Genomic DNA, 23,220 nt, shown 5'->3' with positions numbered 1-23,220 from the left:
CATGTCACTCTTGATTCATTGCATATCCCGGTACACCGCCAGAGGCATTCATATAGAGTCATACTTTGTTCTAGTATTGAGTTGTAATTTTTGAGTTGTAAGAAAAATAAAAGTGTGATGATCATCATTTTTAGAGCATTGTCCCAAGTGAGGAAAGGATGATGCAGACTATGGTTCCCCCACAAGTCGGGATGAGACTCCGGACGAAAAAAAGAGGCCATAAAAAAAGAGAAAAGGCCCAAATAAAAAAAATGAGAGAAAAAGAGAGAAGGGACAATGTTACTATCCTTTTGCCACACTTGTGCTTCAAAGTAGCACCATGATCTTCATGATGGAGAGTCTCTCATTTTGTCACTTTCATATACTAGTGGGAATTTTTCATTATAGAACTTGGCTTGGATATTCAAATGATGGGCTGCCTCAAAATTGCCCTAGGTCTTCATGAGCAAGCAAGTTGGATGCACACCCACTTAGTTTCTTTTGTTGAGCTTTCATATACTTATAGCTCCAGTACATCCGTTGCATGGCAATCCCTACTCACTCACATTGATATCTATTGATGGGCATCTCCATAGCCCGTTGATACGCCTAGTTGATGTGAGACTATCTTCCCCTCTTTTTGTCTTCTCCACAACCACCATTCTATTCCACATATAGTGCTATATCCATGGCTCACGCTCATGTATTGCGTGAAGATCGAAAAAGTTTTGAAAATGTTAAAGTATGAACCAATTGCTTGGCTTGTCATCGGGTTTGTGCATGATTTAAATACTTTGTGTGGTGAAAATAGAGCATAGCCAGAGTATATGATTTTTTAGGGATAGCTTTCTTTGGCCATGTTATTTTGAGAAGACATAATTGCTTTGTTAGTATGCTTGAAGTATTATTATTTTTATTTCAATATGAACTTTTGTCTTGAATCTTTCGGATCTGAATATTCATACAACAATTAAGAACATTTACATTGAAATTATGCCAAGTAGCACTCCACATCAAATATTCTCTTTTTATCATTTACCTACTCGAGCACGAGCAGGAATTAAGCTTGGGGATGCCTGATATGTCTCCAACGTATCTATAATATTTGATTGCTCCATGCTATATTATCCACTGTTTTGGACTATATTGGGCTTTATTTTCCACTTTTATATTATTTTTGGGACTAATCTATTAACCGGAGGCCCAACCCAGAATTGCTTTTTTTTGCCTATTTCAGTGTTTCGAAGAAACGAAATATCAAACGGAGTCCAAACAGAATGAAACCTTCGGGAACGTGATTTTCTCACCGAACGTGATCCAGGAGACTTGGACCCTACTCCAAGGAAGCAAAGAGGCGGTCACAAGGGTGGGGGGCGCCCCCCCTAGGGCGCGTCCCCTGCCTCGTGGGCCCCTCGGAGCTCCACCGACATACTCCTTCCTCCTATATATACCTACGTACCCCCAAACTATCAAATATGAAGCCAAAAACCTAATTCCACTACCGCAACTTTCTGTATCCACGAGATCCCATCTTGGGGCCTGTTCCGGAGCTCCGCCGGAGAGGGCTGTCATCACGAAGGGCTTCTACCTCATCATAGCCTCTCCGATGAAGTGTGAGTAGTTTACTTTAGACCTTCGGGTCCATATTTATTAGCTAGATGGCTTCTTCTCTCTTTTTGGATCTCAATACAATGTTCTCCCCCTCTCTTGTGGAGATCTATTCGATGTAATCTTATTTTTGCGGTGTGTTTGTTGAGACCGATGAATTGTGGGTTTATGATCAAGTCTATCTATGAATAATATTTGAATCTTCTCTGAATTCTTTTATGTATGATTGGTTATCTTTGCATGTCTCTTCGGATTATCAGTTTGGTTTGGCCTACTAGATTGGTTTTTCTTACCATGGGAGAAGTTCTTAGATTTGGGTTCAATCTTGCGGTGTCCTTTCCCAGTGACAGAAGGGGCAGCAAGGCACGTATTGTATTGTTGCCACCGAGGATAACAATATGGGGTTTTTATCATATTGCATGAATTTATCCCTCTACATCATGTCATCTTACTTAAGGCGTTACTCTGTTTTTAACTTAATACTCTAGATGCATGCTGGATAGCGGTCGATGAGTGGAGTAATAGTAGTAGATGCAAGCAGGAGTCGGTCTACTTGTCTCGGACGTGATGCCTATATACATGATCATACCTAGATATTCTCATAACTATGCTCAATTATGTCAATTGCTCAACAGTAATTTGTTCACCCACCATAGAAATACTTATGCTCCTGAGAGAAGCCACTAGTGAAACCTATGGCCCCCGGGTCTATTCTCATCATATCAATCTCCATCACTTTATTATTGCTTTACTTTTTTTACTTTGCCTTTTACTTTTTACTTTGCATCTCTATACCAAAAATACCAAAAATATCATATATCATCTCTATCAGATCTCACTCCCGGAAGTGACCGTGAAGGGATTGACAACCCCTAATCGCGTTGGTTGCGTTGATCTATTGTTTTGTGTAGGTACGAGGGACTTGTGCGTGGCCTCCTACTGGATTGATACCTTGGTTCTCAAAAACTGAGGGAAATACTTACGCTACTTTGCTGCATCATCCTCTCCTCTTCGGGGAAATCCCAGTGCTCAAGAGGTAGCAATGCTCAACGCTGGCACCAAATAACAATTATTTAGGTCTAATACTAATCCCGAAGGTAGATGTAGAGGTAATGCCAACGGCGATCACATCGACTTTGGGAACCGTTTCCCATGCACATCGTCACCTCGTCCTTGGCCAGTGTTCGCTTAATCCGTAGTCCCTGTTTTGAGTTGCAAATATTAGCAACAGAACCAGTATCAAATACCCAGGTGCTACTGCGAGCTCTGGTAAGGTACACATCAATAACATGTATATCACATATACCTTTGTTCACCTTGCAATCCTTCTTATCCGCCAAATACTTGGGGCAGTTCCGCTTCCAGTGACCAGTCTGCTTGCAGTAGAAGCACTCAGTCTCAAGCTTAGGTCCAGACTTGGATTTCTTCTCTTGAGCAGCAACTTGCTTGCTGTTCTTCTTAAAGTTCCCCTTCTTCTTCCTTTGCCCTTTTTCTTGAAACTGGTGGTCTTATTAACCATCAACACTTTATGCTCCTTCTTGATTTCTACCTCCGCAGCTTTTAGCATTGCGAAGAGCTCGGGAATCATCTTATCCATCCCTTGCATGTTATAGTTCATCACGAAGCTCTTGTAGCTTGGTGGCAGTGATTGAAGAATTGTGTCAATGACGCTATCATCCGGAAGATTAACACCTAGTTGAATCAGGTGATTGTTATACCCAGACATTCTGAGTATATTGTCACTGACAGAACTATTCTCCTCCATCTTGCAGCTGTAGAACTTATTGGAGACTTCATATCTCTCAATCCGGGCATTTGCTTGAAATATTAACTTCAACTCCTGGAACATCTCATATGCTCCATGACGTTCAAAAGGTCGTTGAAGTCCCGGCTCTAAGCTGTAAAGCATGGCACACTGAACTATCGAGTAGTCATCAGCTTTGCTCTGCCAGACGTTCATAACATCTGGTGTTTCTCCTGCAGCAGGTTTGTCACCTAGCGGTGCTTCCAGGACGTAATTCTTCTGTGCAGCAATGAGGATAATCCTCAAGTTACGGACCCAGTCCGTGTAATTGCTACCATCATCTTTTAACTTTGCTTTCTCAAGGAACGCATTAAAATTCAACGGAACAACAACACGGGCCATCTATCTACAATCAACATAGACAAGGAAGATACTATCAGGTACTAAGTTCATGATAAATTTAAGTTCAATTAATCAATCATACTACTTAAGAACTCCCACTTAGATAGACATCCCTCTAATCCTCTAAGTGATCACGTGATCCATATCAACTAAACTATAACCGATCATCACGTGAAATGGAGTAGCTTTCAGTGGTGAACATCACTATGTTGATCATATCTACTATATGATTCACGCTCGACCTTTCGGTCTCTGTGTTCCGAGGCCATATCTACATATGCTAGGCTCGTCAAGTTTAACCTGACTATTCTGCGTGTGCAAAACTGGCTTGCACCCGTTGTAGATGGACGTAGAGCTTATCACACCCGATCATCAGGTGGTGTCTGGGCACGACGAACTTTGGCAACGGTGCATACTTAGGGAGAACACTTTTATCTTGAAATTTAGTGAGAGATCATCTTATAATGCTACCATCAATCAAAGCAAGATAAGATACATAAAAGATAAACATCACATGCAATCAATATAAGTGATATGATATGGCCATCATCATCTTGTGCTTGTGATCTCCATCTCCAAAGCACCGTCATGATCACCATCATCACCGGCGCAACACCTTGATCTCCATGGTAGCATCATTGTCGTCTCGCCAATCTTATGCTTCTACGACTATCACTACCGCTTAGTGATAAAGTAAAGCATTACAGGGCGATTGCATTGCATACAATAAAGCGACAACCATATGGCTCCTGCCAGTTGCCGATAACTTGATTACAAAGCATGATCATCTCATACAATAAAATTTAGCATCATGCTTTGACCATATCACATCACAACATGCCCTGCAAAAACAAGTTAGACGTCCTCTACTTTGTTGTTGCAAGTTTTACGTGGCCGCTATGGGATGAGCAAGAACCGTTCTTACCTACGCATCAAAACCACAACGATAGTTTGTCAAGTTGGTGCTGTTTTAACCTTCACAAGGACCGGGCGTAGCCACACTCGGTTCAACTAAAGTTGGAGAAACTGACACCCGCCAGCCACCTGTGTGCAAAGCACGTCGGTAGAACCAGTCTCGCGTAAGCGTACGCGTAATGTCGGTCCGGGCTGCTTCATCCAACAATACCGCCGAACCAAAGTATGACATGCTGGTAAGCAGTATGACTTATATTGCCCACAACTCACTTGTGTTCTACTCGTGCATATGACATCTACGCATAAAACCAGGCTCGGATGCCACTGCTGGGGAACATAGTAATTTCAAAAAAAATTTCTACGCACACGCAAGATCATGGTGATGCATAGCAACGAGAGGGGAGAGTGTTGTCCACGTACCCTCGTAGACCGAAAGCGGAAGCGTTTAGCACAATGCGGTTGATGTAGTCGTACGTCTTCACGATCCGATCGATCAAGTACCGAACGCACGTCACCTCCGAGTTCAGCACACGTTCAGCCCGATGACGTCCCTCGAACTCCGATCCAGCTGAGTGTTGAGGGAGAGTTTCGTCAGCACGACGGCGTGGTGACGATGATGATGTTCTACCGATGCAGGGCTTCGCCTAAGCACTGCTACAGTATTATCCAGGTGGACTATGGTGGAGGGGGGCACCGCACACGGCTAAAAGATCAACATATCAATTGTTATGTCTCTAGGGTGCCCCCTGCCCCCGTATATAAAGGAGCAAGGGGGGGAGAGGTGGCCGGCCAGGAGGAGTCCTACTCCCACCGAGAGTAGGACTCCCTCCCTTCCTTGTTGGATTAGGAGATGGGGGAAGGAGGAAGAGGAGAAGAAGGAAAGGGGGGCACCACCCCCCTCCTTGTCCAATTCAGAGTAGAGGGGGAGGGGGAGCGCGGCCTGCCCTGGCCGCCTCTCCTCTTCTCCACTAAGGCCCATGTAGGCCCATTAAACCCTCGGGGGGGGGGGGGGGGTTCCAGTAACCCTCGGTACTTCGGTAAAATCCCGATTTCACCTGGAACACTTCCGATATCCAAATATAGGCTTCCAATATATCAATCTTCATGTCTCGACCATTTTAAGACTCCTCGTCATGTCCGTGATCACATCTGGGACTCCGAACTTCCTTCGGTACATCAAAACTCATAAACTCATAATATAATCATCATCGAAACTTTAAGCGTGCGGACCCTACTGGTTCGAGAACTATGTAGACATGACCGAGACAAGTCTCCGGTCAATAACCAATAGAGGAACCTGGATGCTCATATTGGCTCCCATATATTCTATGAAGATCTTTATCGCTTAGACCGCATAACAACATACGTTGTTCCCTTTGTCATCGCTATGTTACTTGCCTGAGATTCGATCGTCGGTATCTCAATACCTAGTTCAATCTCGTTACCGGCAAGTCTCTTTACTCGTTCCGTAATATATCATCTCACAACTAACATATTAGTTGTAATGCTTGCAAGGCTTATGTGATGTGTATTACCGAGAGGGCCCAGAGATACCTCTCCGACAATCGGAGTGACAAATCCTAATCTCGAAATACGCCAACCCAACAAGTACCTTTGGAGACACCTGTAGAGCACCTTTATAATCACCCAGTTATGTTGTGACGTTTGGTAGCACACAAAGTGTTCCTCCGGTAAATGGGAGTTGCATAATCTCATAGTCATAGGAACATGTATAAGTCATGAAGAAAGCAATAGCAATATACTAAACGATCGAGTGCTAAGCTAACGGAATGGGTCAAGTCAATCACATCATTCTTCTAATGATGTGGTCCCGTTAATCAAATGACAACTCATGTCAATGGCTTGGAAACATAACCATCTTTGATCAACGAGCTAGTCAAGTAGAGGCATACTAGTGACACTCTGTTTGTCTATGTATTCACACAAGTATTATGTTTCCGGTTAATACAATTCTAGCATGAATAATAAAAATTTATCATGATATAAGGAAATAAATAATAACTTTATTATTGCCTCTAGGGCATATTTTCTTCAGTCATTACTCTCCATAAGATCAATATGATCTCTTTGTTTCTTTTTATTCTTTTCTTTCTCTTTTATTCCCTCAAGATCATAGCAAGATAATCAAGCCCTTGACTCAACACTAATCTTTATCATATATAGGTCACATACTCGATTACATAGAAGGATCATAAAGCAAAACTCGAAACTAGATCATACCAAAACTTTATTCTACTAGATCAAGATACTACTAATAGGATCGAACTAATAAAAATGGTAAAGATAGGAGTGTGATGGTGATACGATACCGGGGCACCTCCCCCAAGCTTGGCAGTTGCCAAGGGGAGTGCCCATACCCATGTGATTATGTCTCCTTTGCTGGTGAAGGGATTGTTGATGATGTAGGCTTGTCGTCCATCTTCCAAGGCATGGGCTCACCATCATAGAAGGATGATCGAGTCTCCGAGATCCTCAAATCTGCAGCCAAACTCATTCTCTTGAATCTATATTCATACTCATAGTTTTGGTTTTGCAGGTCATAGATTTGGGCTTGGAGGTGCTCGATTTTCTCGTGGAGCTTGAAGATGGCCTCCCCAATGTCCTTGGCATCCAGCTTGTGGTTGTTGGTGTACTCCGCGATCATCATGTGATTGGAGTCAAGTCCACGCTCCACCATCTCCTGGCACTTGAAAACTTGTTGCTCCATTCCCTCGAGCCTTGTCTCCACGCTTCCGGTCTTCCTCGGTCCCTCAACATCGCGGATGTGCAGCACCCCCTCATGCATCTCAATGGTTTGAGGGTGTTGTAGCACCTCCGTGAGATAGGGATTGATGACCTTCTCGAAGAACTTGTCCTTGGGGGCACTTGGAGATGTCATGATGATCTAGATCTGTTAGATAAACAGATCGAAACAAGAACAGAGGATATTTGCGTGATACGGAGGTCAAAACCTTCGGGAGATTATATAATGAATTTTTACCGACCAAAATACGTATCGTGCAAGAAAACGGAGTCCAGAGAGCACACGAGGTGCCCACGAGGTAGGGGGGCACGCCCAGGGGGGTAGGGCGCGCCCTCCACCCTCGTGGAGCCCTCATGTCCTTCCCGGACTGCTTCTTATTTTTCTATTTTTCTAAAATTCCAAAACAGAGGAAAATTTCCATTAGAACTGTTTTGGAGTTGGTTTACTTACTATACCACATACCTATTCCTTTTCGGAGTCTGAAACGTTCCAGAAAGTGTCCCTTATGTATTCCCCCGGGGTTACGGTGTCAATAACATTGGTTTCATCATTTATAGGATTACCTGAGATATAGTGTTTAATTCTTTGACCGTTCACCACCTTTGGATTCGTGCCTTCGAAGTTGTTGATTTTTATGGCACCGAAACGATAGACCTCCTCGATAACGTAAGGGCCTTCCCATTTAGAGAGAATTTTTCCTGCAAAAAATCTTAAACGAGAGTTGTATAGCAATACATAATCACCTACATTAAACTCACACTTTTGTATCCTTTTGTCATTCCATCTTTTAACTTTTTCTTTAAACAACTTGGCATTATCATAGGCCTGGGTTCTCCATTCATCAAGTGAGCTAATGTCAAATAACCTCTTCTCACCGACAAGTTTGAAATCATAATTGAGCTCTTTAATGGCCCAATAAGCCTTATGTTCTAGTTCGAGAGGTAAGTGACATGCTTTTCCATAAACCATTTTATACGGAGACATACCCATAGGATTTTTATATGCAGTTCTATAGGCCCATAATGCATCATCAAGTTTCTTGGACCAATTCTTTCTAGATCTATTAACAGTCTTTTGCAAAATTAATTTGAGCTCTCTATTACTCAATTCTACTTGACCACTAGACTGCGGGTGATAAGGAGATGCAATTCTATGATTAACATCATATTTAGCAAGCATTTTTCGAAAAGCACCATGAATAAAATGTGAACCACCATCAGTCATTAAATATCTAAGGACTCCAAACCTCAGAAAAATAACTTCTTTAAGCATTTTAATAGAAGTGTTATGATCAGCACTACTAGTTGGAATAGCTTCTACCCACTTAGTAATGTAATCAACAACAACTAAAATATGTGTGTATCCATTGGAGGCAGGAAAAGGTCCCATATAATCAAAGCCCCAAACATCAAATGGTTCAATAACAAGTGAATAATTCATAGGCATTTCTTGACGTCTACTAATATTACCAATTCTTTGGCATTCATCACAAGACAAAACAAACTTACGGGCATCCTTGAAGAGAGTAGGCCAATAAAAACCGGATTGCAATACCTTATGTGCAGTTCTGTCTCTAGCGTGGTGTCCTCCATAAGCTTCGGAGTGACACTTGCGTAGGATCAGTTACTGTTCATGCTCAGATACACAACGCCTAATAACACCATCTACTCCTTCTTTATAAAGATGTGGGTCATCCCAGAAGTAATGTCTTAAATCATAGAAAAACTTTTTCTTTTGTTGGTATGTGAAACTAGGTGGTATGAATTTAGCAACGATGTAATTAGCATAATCAGCATACCATGGAGCAGTACGAGAAGCATTTATAACTTTTAATTGTTCATCAGGAAAGCTATCATCAATAGGTAGTGGGTCATCAAGAACATTTTCTAACCTAGACAAGTTGTCTGCAACGGGGTTCTCAGCTCCCTTTCTATCAATAATATGTAAATCAAATTCTTGTAGCAGGAGGACCCATCTAATAAGTCTAGGTTTAGCATCTTTCTTTTCCATAAGATATTTAATAGCAGCATGATCAGTGTGAATAGTTACTTTAGAGTCAACAATATATGGTTTGAACTTATCACACGCAAATACAACTACTAAGAATTCTTTTTCAGTAGTAGCATAATTTCTTTGAGCATTGTCTAGAGTTTTACTAGCATATTGAATAACATTTAATTTCTTATCAACTCTTTGCCCTAGAACAACACCTACAGCATAATCACTAGCATCACACATAATTTCAAAGGGTAAATTCCAATCAGGTGGCTGAACAATAGGTGCAGAAATCAATGCTTTCTTAAGTATTTCAAATGCTTCTACACAATCATCATCAAAGACAAATGGTATATCTTTTTGCAATAAATTAGTCAGAGGCCGAGAAATTTTTGAGAAGTCCTTAATGAACCTCCTATAAAAACTGGCGTGACCAAGGAAACTTCTTATACCTTTGATGTCCTTGGGACATGGCATCTTTTCAATAGCATCAACCTTGGCTTTATCAACTTCGATACCTCTTTGACAAACTTTGTGCCCCAAGAAAATACCTTCATTAACCATAAAGTGGCACTTTTCCCAGCTCAAGACAAGGTTAGTGTCTTCACATCTCTGCAAAACTCGATCAAGGTTGCTCAAGCAATCATCAAAAGAGGATCCATAGACGGAGAAATCGTCCATGAAAACCTCACAAATCTTTTCACAAAAGTCAGAGAATATAGCCATCATGCATCTTTGAAAGGTAGCAGGTGCATTACATAAACCAAAAGGCATACGTCTATAAGCAAAAGTACCGAAAGGGCAAGTAAAAGTGGTCTTAGATTGATCATCAGCTGACACATGTATTTGAGAAAAACCAGAATAACCATCTAGAAAGCAAAAATGTGTATGTTTGGATAATCTTTCTAGCAGTTGATCGATAAAAGGTAAGGGGTAATGATCTTTTTTAGTAGCCTTATTTAATTTGTGGAAATCAATTACCATGCTATAACCTGTAATAATTCTTTGCGGGATCAATTCATCTTTATCATTAGGAACGACGGTAATACCTCCTTTCTTAGGAACACAATGGACACGACTTACCCACTGACTATCAGCAACGGGATAAATTATACCTGCCTCAAGGAGCTTTAGTATTTCCTTTCTTACCACTTCTTTCATCTTAGGATTCAGCCGTCGTTGGTGATCACGAACAGGTTTGGCATCTTTTTCCAAGTTTATTTTGTGTTGACATAGAGTGGGACCAATGCCCTTAAGATCATCAAGAGTATAACCAATAGCAGCACGATGCTTCTTCAGAATTTTCAATAATCTCTCTTCTTCATGCTCTGAAAGGTTAGCACTAATAATAACAGGATATATCTTTTTCTCATCAAGATAAGCATATTTAAGAGTATCAGGTAACAGTTTAAGCTCAAACACGGGATCACCCTTGGGTGGAGGAGGATCCCCTAGGATTTCAACAGGCAAATTGTGTTTCAGGATAGGTTCCTGTTTAAAGAATACTTCATCCATTTCCCTTCTTTCATTCATAAACATATCATTTTCATGGTCTAGCAAATATTGTTCTAAAGGATCACTAGGAGGTACGGCAATAGAAGCAAGACCAATAATTTCATCCTTACTAGGCAATTCCTCTTCACGGTGTTGTCTACAAAATTTAGAAAAATTAAACTCATGAGACATATCACCTAGACCAGTAGTAACAACATCCTTTTCGCAGTCTATCCTAGCATTAACAGTGTTCAAGAAGGGTCTACCAAATATAATGGGACAAAAGCTATCTTGTGGGGAACCAAGAACAAGAAAATCAGCAGGATATTTAGTTTTCCCACACAAGACTTCAACATCTCTAACAATTCCAATGGGTGATATGGTATCTCTGTTGGCAAGCTTGATGGTAACATCAATATCTTCTATCTCAGCAGGTGCAATATCATGCATAATTTCTTTGTATAAGTCATGAGGTATAGCACTAGCACTAGGACCCATATCACATAAGCCATGATAACAATGATCTCCTATTTTAACAGAAATAACAGGCATGCCTACCACAGGTCTATGTTTATCTTTAGCACAAGGTTTGGCAATTCTAGCAGTTTCATCACGGAAATGAATAACATGCCCATCAATATTATCAGACAAGAGATCTTTACCAATAGCAATATTAGGTTCAACTTTAACTTGCTCAGGAGGTGTATAATTTCTAATATTGCTTTTACGAACCACAGTTGAAGCTTTAGCATGATCCTTTATTCTAACAGGGAAATGTGGTTTCTCAACATAAGTAGTAGGAACAATAGGATCATTATAAGTGATAGTCTTTTCTTCAACTTTAATAGGTGCAGCTACTTTTACTTGGGAGCTCATGATTGGGGCATGAATATAACATTGATTTAAGCCTCCCCCAAGCTTGAGCGATGCTTTCTCCTTCGCGAGGCCAAAAATTATATATATAATTGCGATCACGATGAACAAGACGCATAGGATAAAACTTCTGATGAAACATCAATTTCAATCGTTTGTAGTTCCATGATCCCATATTATCACATAGCCTATAACATGTCAATGCATCTCCCTTCAAAGATAATGGGAAGACCTTCTTCTTAATAACATCATCGGGTATACCTGCAAGCTTAAATAATCCACAAACTTCATCCACATATATTAGGTGCTCATCAGGATGCATTGTTCCGTCTCCTGCAAAAGGATTAGCTAGTAGTTTTTCTAACATACCTGAAGGAATTTCAAAGTAGAAATTTTCATCTTCAGTAGGTTCAGTAGGTTGAGGAGCAACTCTTTGCTCTACTGGTCGGGGTGAAGATACCCCGAACAAGCCCCTCAGAGGATTACTTTCCATAGTAACAAGTGACAGTAAATTTCAGCACACTATATAAATTTTTCCTTACCAAATTCCACCTACCCAAGGCGCTTCACTCCCCGGCAACGGCGCCAGAAAAGAGTCTTGATGACCCACAAGTATAGGGGATCTATCGTAGTCCTTTCGGTAAGTAAGAGTGAGGGAGTCCTGGATTAGGGGGTGTTCGGGTAGCCGGACTATACCTTCGTCGGACTCCTGGACTATGAAGATACAAGATTGAAGACTTCGTCCCGTGTCCGGATGGGACTTTCCTTGGCGTGGAAGGCAAGCTAGGCGATGCGAATATTCAAGATCTCCTACCATTGTAACCGACTCTGTGTAACCCTAACCCTATTCGATGTCTATATAAACCGGAGGGTTGTAGTCGTAGGACAACCATCTTCATACACAATCATACCATAGGCTAGCTCCTAGGGTTTAGCCTCCTTGATCTCGTGGTAGATCTACTCTTGTACTACCCATATCATCAATATTAATCAAGCAGGAGTAGGGTATTACCTCCATCGAGAGGGCCCGAACCTGGGTAAAAACATCGTGTCCCTTGTCTCCTATTACCATCCGGCCTTGACGCACAGTTCGGGACCCCCTACCCGAGATCCGCCGGTTTTGACACCGACATTGGTGCTTTCATTAAGAGTTCCTCTGTGCCGTTGCAATCAGGAAGGATGCCTCTTCCCGTCTTTAAAGACGGCGCCGTTGCTAAGGGAGTCTTGGCTGTCGGCCAAACCCTCCGGCTAGGCGGTTTTCTTATGACCGCCTGTTCAGCCGTTGTGCCGACGGTGACCTCTCGGGTCATCAAAAGCAACCTTCACGTCAGCTCGGAACTTGTCGAGCAGCTAGATCCGATGGAGCTCTCTTCCGTAAACGAGCTCTTGGATCGCATCGCCGCCCTGGGGGTCGCTACAAATTACGACCAGGTTGGGCTTAAAGCCGATCTAAGAGAAATTAACTCTCCCCAAGTCACCCACCACGTGGCCGTGGTAGAGGCGTAGTGCGGCGACCCTTCATCTATTCTAAGGACTAGTTACGTCCGAATTCCCGAACCCTCCAAACCGGATACCCGCGGAGGGGAGGATACCACTCAAGACCTGAGCTTAGAATCAGGCAACGGGCTAGATTCATCGGACAACATCCAAGACCCTGAACTTCAGAGTTCGGGAGCTCTTCGGCCTCCGAATATCAAATTGGGTGAGGTCTCAGATTTAACGCCACCCGCCCGCCCGAACATAAGAGATCTTTCCCAAATCAGGCAAAAGCCCGAGGAAATAGTACATCACTACTGGGCCAGATTCCTCCTGGTTATGAACATGATAAAGGACTGCCGCGAGGGAGACGCAATTTCAATCTTTTGTAGTAATTGCGCGGACGAGGGAACACTTAACGCCATAAGTCGTCGTGATATTACACGCTTCGCTGACTTGGCGTCCATAGTACAAAAGTACTGTGCGATGGAAAGCGCCTGGAAAACCGAAATAAAATTTTGGGATAATCCGGCCTTGAATAGCAATCCCGTCCGAGCTAAGAGGGTGCATCATAGTAAGACACCCCGGTTAAATATCAAAAAGCCAAAACCCTCTACTGGGCATGGAACCGTACTGGAAAGGTGGCTTGATGGACCCTATAGAATTCACAGTACAGAGGACGCCACACCAACTCACAGCCTTAGAGCATGTTGGATACTCCGGCAGGTGGCCAAAATTGGCGAGGACGTCCTAATTTCGGAGGCCGCAGAAAGCCAGCCCAAGGACACCAGTACCGTCCTCACAGTCTTCGAGAGTTTCGCATCAAATAATATGCGAAAAAGAACACTCCGCACCCTCGCCGAAGTCTATCAAGTAGCAACAATAAACCCATGGAGTGACACTGCTATTACCTTCAACACGAGTGATGAACCTAAATTCCGAACAGCCCGAGCGCCAACCACATTGGTCCTCAGTCCCAAAGTGGACGGCTTTCGCCTCACCAAGGTACTCATGGATGGAGGCAGCGGATTGAACCTCATTTACAAGGAAACCCTCCAAAAAATGGAAATAGACTGGAACCACATTGAGCGAAGCAGCACAACCTTCAGAGGAATAATCCCCAGTCGGGAAGCGCGCTGCATAGGAAAAATCACATTAGATGTGGTGTTCGGCACGTCGGATAATTACAGGTCCGAAGAGGTCACGTTCCAGGTGGCCCCGTTCAACAGCGGATACCACGCTATACTAGGGCGGGAGGCATTTACAATCTTCCATGCAATACCCCATTACGGGTACATGAAGCTCAAGATGCCCGGGCCGAACGGAATCATCACTCTCACTAGTGATCCGGACATAGCACTCCGCGCCGAAAACAAGACGGCCGCATTGGCCCTTGAGGCACTATCTGAAGCCTTAGCGGCTGAGGAACTGACTGCGCTGCGCTCCATGGTTAATAGGGATGATGTGATACTCGATAAGAGATCCAAATCCACATCCTTCAAGCCAGTAGACGACATAGTAAAATTCGAGGTCCACCCAACGGACCCCAATAAAACAGCTTCCATCGGGGCACAACTGAACCCTGATGTTGACGCCGCACTGCGAGAGTTCCTACAAGAGAACTGGGACATTTTCGCTTGGCACCCTTCAGACATGCCAGGAATCCCACGCAGGCTGGCCGAACACAGCTTAAACATCCTAAAAGGATTCATACCTGTCAAACAAGCCCTTCGGCATTTTTCCGAACCGAAGAGACATGCTATGGGAGAGGAGCTAGCCAAGTTATTGGAGGTCGGATTCATCAGAGACATAAAACATCCGGACTAGCTAGCAAACCTGGTGATGGTACCAAAGAAGGACAAATCCTGGTGCCTGTGTGTCGATTTCAAAGACCTTAATAGGGCTTGCCCTAAGGATCCCTTCCCCCTCCCCCGTATCGATCAAATTATCGATGCCACAGCAGGACACAATTCGTTGTGTTTCCCTGACGCATATTCCGGTTACCATCAAATCAAGATGGCAGAATTAGACCAAACCACAACGGCATTCATCACACCATACGGCCCATTCTGCTTCAACACAATGCCCTTCGGGCTGAAAAACGCCGGCGCAACATATCAGCGCATGATTCAAACATGTCTGGCAAACCAGATCGGCAAAATAGTGGAGGCATACGTGGATGATGTGGTCGTCAAATCAAGACATGTCGAATCTCTAGTAGACGACTTAAGGCTTACATTCGATAACCTCCGAAAATACGACATCAAGCTCAATCTGGAGAAATGCGTCTTCGGCGTTCCAGCCGGAAAGCTCTTGGGCTTCATTGTATCCGGTAGAGGAATTGAAGCAAGTCCAGCCAAGATCCGAGCTTTGTCACAATTGGATGTCCCAAAGGACCTCAAACAAATACAGAAATTAACCGGATGCATGGCGGCTCTAAGCCGCTTCATCTCCCGCTTGGGAGTAAAGGCACTGCCCCTTTATCGCCTCCTTCGGTGCACCGAACACTTCGAGTGGACGGATGCCGCCATGGCCGGACTCGATGAAATAAAAGCCATATTGGCAACAAACCCAGTCCTGGCCGCGCCAAACACCGGCGAGCCAATGCTATTGTACATCGCGGCAACCCATCAAGTTGTCAGCGCAGTGCTCGTCGTCGAGCGGGAAACGGACGGACACAAATTCCCCCTTCCAAGGCCGGTCCTCACTCCATGCAAATCACGGTACCCGCATTATCAAAAAATTGCATACGCGGTATTCATGGCATCCCGGAAGCTACGACACTACTTTCAAGAGTGTTCGACTACAGTAGCCTCGGAAGTACCACTCAATGACATTATCAACAATCGCGATGCAACGGGCCGAATTGCAAATTGGGCCATTGAGCTCCTCCCGTTTGATATAACCTATAAGCCACGGCGAGCTATCAAATCGCAAGTTTTGGCCGACTTCGTCGCAGAATGGACGGAGGCCGAACTCCCTAAAGAGTACGGCACATACTCAAACTGGATCATGCATTTCGACGGCTCAAAAATGTTGGCCAGACTGGGGGCTGGCGTCGTTTTGACCTCCCCCACAGGAGACACGGTCCAGTATGTACTTCAAATTATGTACCCGACTCCAACAATGCAGCCGAATATGAGGCCCTTCTACATGGTCTCCGGATGGCAGTATCCATGGGCATTCAACGCCTAGAGGTACGCGGGGACTCGAACCTCGCGATATCCCAAATAAATGGCGACTTCGACGCCAAGGATCCAAAAATGGCAGCTTACCGCAATGCTGTCTTAAAAATGTCAGCTCGGTTCGAAGGGCTCGAATTTCACCACATAGCCCGGGAAAATAATCAGGCGGCGGACGTCCTGGCACGCATCGGAGCAAAACGCGATACAGTCCCCCCCCAACATCTTTTTGGAACGATTGTTCAAGCCATCCGTAGCATGGGAGGGGGAACCCGCAATTAACAGCCCGGACGCAGCCGCACCACTCGACTCCGAACAACCTGACATAATTGGAGGTTCTGCCAATCAAATCACACCTTCAGCCCACATAATAATGGCGGTCGTCGCCCCATGGACAGAACCATTTCTAGCCTACCTCACTAGGCAGGAACTCCCAGAGGACCAAAACGAGGCCCGCTGCATAGTGCGGCGATCTAAAGCCTACAAAGTCCACGAGGGAGAGCTTTATAAGAAAAGCACTACCGGAGTCCTTCAAAGGTGCATCTCCGAAGAGGAAGGGCGGAACCTTCTGGCTGAAATTCACGCCGGACTCGGTGGTCATCACGCTGCTGCTCGGTCCCTTGTTAGCAAGGCTTTCCGTACAGGCTTTTATTGGCCGACGGCCCGGGCAGACGCTCAGGACCTAGTCCAACGATGCGTTGGTTGCCAACTTTTTGCCAACCAAAGCCATATGCTACCCACCGCACTCCAAACTATACCCATCACCTGGCCTTTTGCGGTCTGGGGGCTTGACATGGTCGGACCCCTTAGAGGTGGAACCCATAAGAAAAAATACTTACTGGTCATGGTGGACAAATTCACCAAATGGATAGAAGCCAAGCCTGTTAAAACGGCCGAATCCGGACCTGTGATAGACTTCATATCCAGGGTTGTACACCGTTATGGCATCCCCCATAGTATCATAACTGATAACGGTACAAACTTTATAGCCGACGAGGTAAAACTCTGGCGCAAAAACATGGGCATCAAGCTCGATTATGCTTCCGTCTATCACCCACAAACCAACGGCCAGGTCGAGCGTGCAAACGGTCTTATCATGAGTGGCATCAAACCCAGACTGGTGCGGTCCCTCAAGGAATCTAACACGCATTGGGTAGAGGAGCTCAACTCCGTACTTTGGGGTCCGCGGACCACACCGAATCGCACCACCGGATACACACCATTCTTCATGGTGTACGGCGCAGAGGCAGTTCTGCCGTGCGACATAATTCATGACTCACCTAGAGTGCGCATGTACGAAGAAAGAGAAGCCGAGCTTGATCGGCAGGACAGCCTGGACGCCTTGGAGGAGAAGCGCGACGTGGCAAAAGCCTGTTCCGCATTTTATCAATAGCAGGCTGGACGATATCAAAGCAGAGAAGTACGGGCCAAAAATTACAATGTTGGCGAACTAGTTCTACGCCTGCCGGATAAGAAAAAGGACAAACTCAAGCCCAAGTGGGAAGGTCCATTCATAATCGATCAAGTCCTGATAGGTGGAGCGTACCGCCTGCGAGATGCGTCAGATAACCGACTTGAGCCGAACCCATGGAACGCCACTCGTCTCCGAAGATTCTATGCCTAGCGCCGGACTCTGTGTTCGTCTCCTTCCCCTGTCCATTTTTTACATTTTGCTGTCTTATATTTCTCTCCTTCCCCTCTTTTTCCTTTATAGCCCTTAAAGGCTCACTACGTGACGCGCTGCTCGCGCTCAGTTAACCTGGGGGCTTCTTTAACAGAAGCTTATTTATACGGGCTTCACGCCCAACACATGTGTCAAACTTCCGCATGTACCTTTTTCTTCACCATTATATGCATCGATATGACTTAAGTTTTGGCCAAGCTGGGTTGCCTGGCTCCTGTGCTTACCCCTACATTCCCGATTGTTCGGCTAGGCAGTAAAGGGAGCACCTCTATGATTGTTACTGCCGGGTCAGCCGGATGTGTACCTCAGACTGGGTGAAGCCGAAAGCTAGCGTCCTTAAGGGAATATTCGGTCGGTGAAATTAAAGATGATCTTTTTATTAATTTACATGCGCCACCAGATGCTTTTTCTGCATCTTCTTACGCAGTTCGGACATGCACTTTAAGGCATGCCTCCCCAGCGAAAGGAACCCCTAACGGGACTATTCTCTCTCGAAGATGTTTCTTACTAACCATGTAATATAACATAACTAGTTGGACACTTGTCTGATAAAGCACTAATGACCCCTACGCCTGGTCTCCATGCATACCCCGGTTCTTGTATAACCGCTATGGTATTCGGACACACTCCGGACCGTCAGGTCCCGAGGTTGAAGCGAAAAGGTCGGCAACGACAAATGATCTACAATCCGACTAGAAGGCATTACATATGTCAATTCAAAATTACATAGTCATCTTGACTGATCGTATTCCTCCTCTATACCATCTAACAGGCTGTCTAATTTACAGTCCTGCTGGGAATACTTTGCGGCCAATTCTACTTGGCCGTATACTAAGCTTACAGGGATCTCCTTCCCGTCAGGCCCCACCGGTCCGACCTCGGCCATGTGGTTTGGGTCAGACTTCGTAAATCGGGTCTTCACCATGGCCCAGGCCTCCCTAGCGCCTTGTCGGCAGGCTGATATCTTCCACAACCGGAAGCGCCGCCAAGCTCCCTTCAGCTTCTCTGAAAGCTCTCCAAGGCCCTCGGGCATGGAGTGGGCAGGCCATAAGGCTTGGGCAACGCCTCGCATCGCCTGCCGAATTCGCTCGTGCAGTTGTAGGAGTTCGGGAAGAAGGTCACCCGTAGAACCGGGCATCTCCTCTGCAGGACGACCTATGAGCATACCTACAGACATTACTCTGTTAGTCGACTTCCTCGCCGAACTCTTTTTTCAAGGTTCGTTCAAGCACTTACTAAATATGCCACGTCGAAGTCGCTGATTCTCCTTCGTGGAGTCTGACAGCTGGCCTCGAACGTCTTTAAGTTCGACGTCTAGCTTGGTATTGGCATCCTAAAGATCATTCTTCTCTTGCCTCACCTTTGTCAACACACTCTCACCGGCCTTTAACCGGCGTAAGAGTTGTTGCTTTTCCGGATCAAGTCCGGCACCATCTGCAATACGATTTGTCAGATTTGCACCCAAACCACAGAATACTCATCTTTCGAAATATATTTTACCTGAGGGGTTCCCTTTGGGCTCCCCTGCTGCGGCTAGTGCGGCCTCTAGTTGGGCCTTGCACTTTTCAAGCTCCTGGGAAAGCACGGTGTTCTTCTCTGTAAGAACCTGCTTATAAAATGATCCTTATATCAGTTACTAAAACTGTTTCAAGTCTCGGGGGCTACTGGTATATATATATATATTTAACCAAAATTTTCTTACCCGTATGTCTTTCACATACTGCTCCGTGGCTCTGGCTAAACCATTTTGAGCGGCACGGAGGTACGCACCTCCCGAATTAAAGGCACCTAAAGCCTCTCGGGTGAAACAAGCGTCGCGTAGAACAGTCCGGCGACACCTGTGGTTCATGGCACTCTCCACTTCAGAATTTGTGGCAGACAGCCAGTCCGCATCCTCTGTCGGAGGAGCGTCCGGTGTGCGCCTAGTGCTCGCCTCCGCTTCCTGGCCAGACGTTGGAGCCTGGCTGGTGGAGGCACGATTGGCAACCTCACCGGATATAGTCCGGCGAGGTCTCTTCGTCCTGAAGATAGCACAAACGTTAAAATGCCCTGACAGCATGACACCAGGGAAATAGAGGGTGTGTTATACCTTTGCACCGGCATCTCAGTCCGGACTACGTTCCTTTTTGCCTCGCGGGGACCTGCGACCCCTCGTTGGCTAGCCGCCGCAGGTGCGGCCTCCTGCCTCGGAAACCTCCCCTGCAAAATACGGTTGTCATTGGAAACACCGAAATACGTGAGAATGGAATCTCTCTCAAGGGGGTAAAAACTCCGGTTTCTGATACCTGGGAGGCCGGGATTAACCCGGGGTAATCAGCCGTAACGGCTACCAAGGTGTCGTCCTTGCTTAACTGATGGAACACCCCGTAGATAAGCTCCAATGATATGTCCGGATCCTCTTCGGAGTCCGGATCGAGGGATCGTTCTAGTCCTCGGGCTGTGGAGGGCGGCTGTTTATATCCTTCACTTCCTGTCGCAGTTCCTGCATTGAAGTCGTCAGACTACATATCTAACCGTGGGAGTATGAAACAAACGAGCAGGTGCAATTGTTCACTCACCCAATTTGGAGGTTCGTACATAGTGAATCCGGCCCACGGGTTGACGCAGAGGAATTCCTCCTTTTCTCCCTTGTACAAAGAGGACAAGATCTTTATTAGGGCGGCGGCCGAGGCCGGCCCCTTACGACCATTATGCATGGCGTCATCCTCCCTGTTGAAATCCCACATGGGGTGGCCTCTGTATAGAAGCGGCTGCACCCCCCGCATAATGCATGCGGCCATGACTCCAATCATGGTTAGTCCGGAATGAGCCAACAGTCTTATCCGGCCCATCGAGTAAAGGACGTCTCTCTCACTTTCTCTCCGAGAGCTCCGGGGACGCCAGCGCAAGCGCTTCTTCAATGGAGCACTGCTGAATTCAGGGAGACCGACCCGGATACGGTCTGGCAGCGGGACGTCGTCTATGTAAAACCATTCCGAAGGCCAGTCCTCGGACGCCTTCTTTGGGGTTCCAGATAGGTATCCGGTCCCGGCGATGCGCCATACTTCGGCTCCGCCCACTTGATATATAGACCCCTCTTGAGAACGGGGCACTAAGAAAAACAACCTCTTCCACAGCGTGAAATGAGCCTCAACGCCTGAAAATAGCTCGCAAAGGGCGACGAAGCCCGCAATATGTAATACGGAGGCGGCGTGAGATTATGCAGCTGGAGGCCGTAGAACTCCAGGAGCCCGTGGAGAAATGGATGGATTGGAAATCCCAGTCCCCTCATTAGATAGGGGACGAGGCACACCCGCTCTCCTTTAGAGGGATTGGGAGTGCTCTCCGCTTGTTTACCGCCATTGTAGGTGGTGAGACCGGCTCAAACCGGGACCATGTATGCCTGAGGGAGAAATCCCTTGGCTTGAAGCGACACTAACTCGCTATGCAGGATGGTGCAACTCTCCCAGACCCCGGGTTTAGGACCGGAAGGGCGAGGGGAGGAGCTGCGACGGCTGGCCATGTTGGGATGGACCTTTGCTGGGAAGCGCTCTGATGATGACTCGCTAAGAGGGGAAGATGTGGTTTGGATCTGAATCCCCATCCCGTTAAATAGGCGGCTCGTTTGTACGGCTAAGGGTGTGAATGTAAAAACGTCCCGGCTTTTCGCATTCATTCGACACGTGGAAGACAGCCCTTATTGGGCATGGAAGCCGAGGAGCGCTGCATTATAAAAATCGGACATTATTTATACAGGTACACCGAATTTGGAGAAGAACCCGCCTTGTAATGCCGAAGACAATCTGCGCGCCGGACTCGTCGTCATTGAAGCCTGGTTCGGGGGCTACTGAGGGAGTCCTGGATTAGGGGGTGTACGGGTAGCCGGACTATACCTTCGCCGGACTCCTGGACTATGAAGATACAAGATTGAAGACTTCGTCCCGTGTCCAGATGGGACTTTCCTTAGCGTGGAAGGCAAGCTAGGCGATGCGGATATTCAAGATCTCCTACCATTGTAACCGACTCTGTCTAACCCTAGCACTATCCGGTGTCTATATAAACCGGAGGGTTGTAGTCCGTAGGACAACCATCTTCATACACAATCATACCATAGGCTAGCTTCTAGGGTTTAGCCTCCTTGATCTCGTGGTAGATCTACTCTTGTACTACCCATATCATCAATATTAATCAAGCAGGAGTAGGGTATTACCTCCATCGAGAGGGCCCGAACCTGGGTAAAAACATCGTGTCCCTTGTCTCCTGTTACCATCCGGCCTTGATGCACAGTTCGGGACCCCCTACCCGAGATCCGCCGGTTTTGACACCGACAAAGAGTGTCGAACCCAACAAGGAGCAGAAGGAAATGATAAGCAGTTTTCAGCAAGGTATTCTCTGCAAGCACTGAGATTATTGGTAACAGATAGTTTTGTGATGAGGTAATTGCTAACGAGCAACAAGTAACAAAAGTAAATAAAGTGCAGCAAGGTGGCACAATCCTTTTTGTAGCAAAGGACAAGCCTGGATAAACTCTTATATAGAGAAAAGCGCTCCCGAGGACACATGGGAATTATCGTCAAGCTAGTTTTCATCACGTTCATATGATTCGCGTTCGGCACTTTGATAATTTGATATGTGGGTGGACTGGTGCTTGGGTGCTTCCCTTACTTGGACAAGCATCCCACTTATGATTAACCTCTATTGCAAGCATCCGCAACTACAACAAAAGTATTAAGGTAAACCTAACCATTGCATGAAACATATGGATCCAAATCAGCCCCTTACGAAGCAACGCATAAACTAGGGTTTAAGCTTCTGTCACTCTAGCAACCCATCATCTACTTATTACTTCCCAATGCCTTCCTCTAGGCCCAAATAATGGTGAAGTGTCATGTAGTCGACGTTCACATAACACCACTAGAGGATAGACAACATACATCTCATCAAAATATCGAACGAATACCAAATTCACATGACTACTAATAGCAAGACTTCTCCCATGTCCTCAGGAACAAATGTAACTACTCACAAAGCATATTCATGTTCATAATCAGAGGAGTATTAATATGCATATAGGATCTGAACATATGATCTTCCACCAAATAAACCAACTAGCATCAACTACAAG

Source organism: Triticum aestivum, chromosome 5A, assembly GCF_018294505.1.
Source record: "Triticum aestivum cultivar Chinese Spring chromosome 5A, IWGSC CS RefSeq v2.1, whole genome shotgun sequence".
NCBI classification, from domain to species: Eukaryota; Viridiplantae; Streptophyta; class Magnoliopsida; order Poales; family Poaceae; genus Triticum; species Triticum aestivum.
This window is presented reverse-complemented; position numbering follows the sequence as displayed.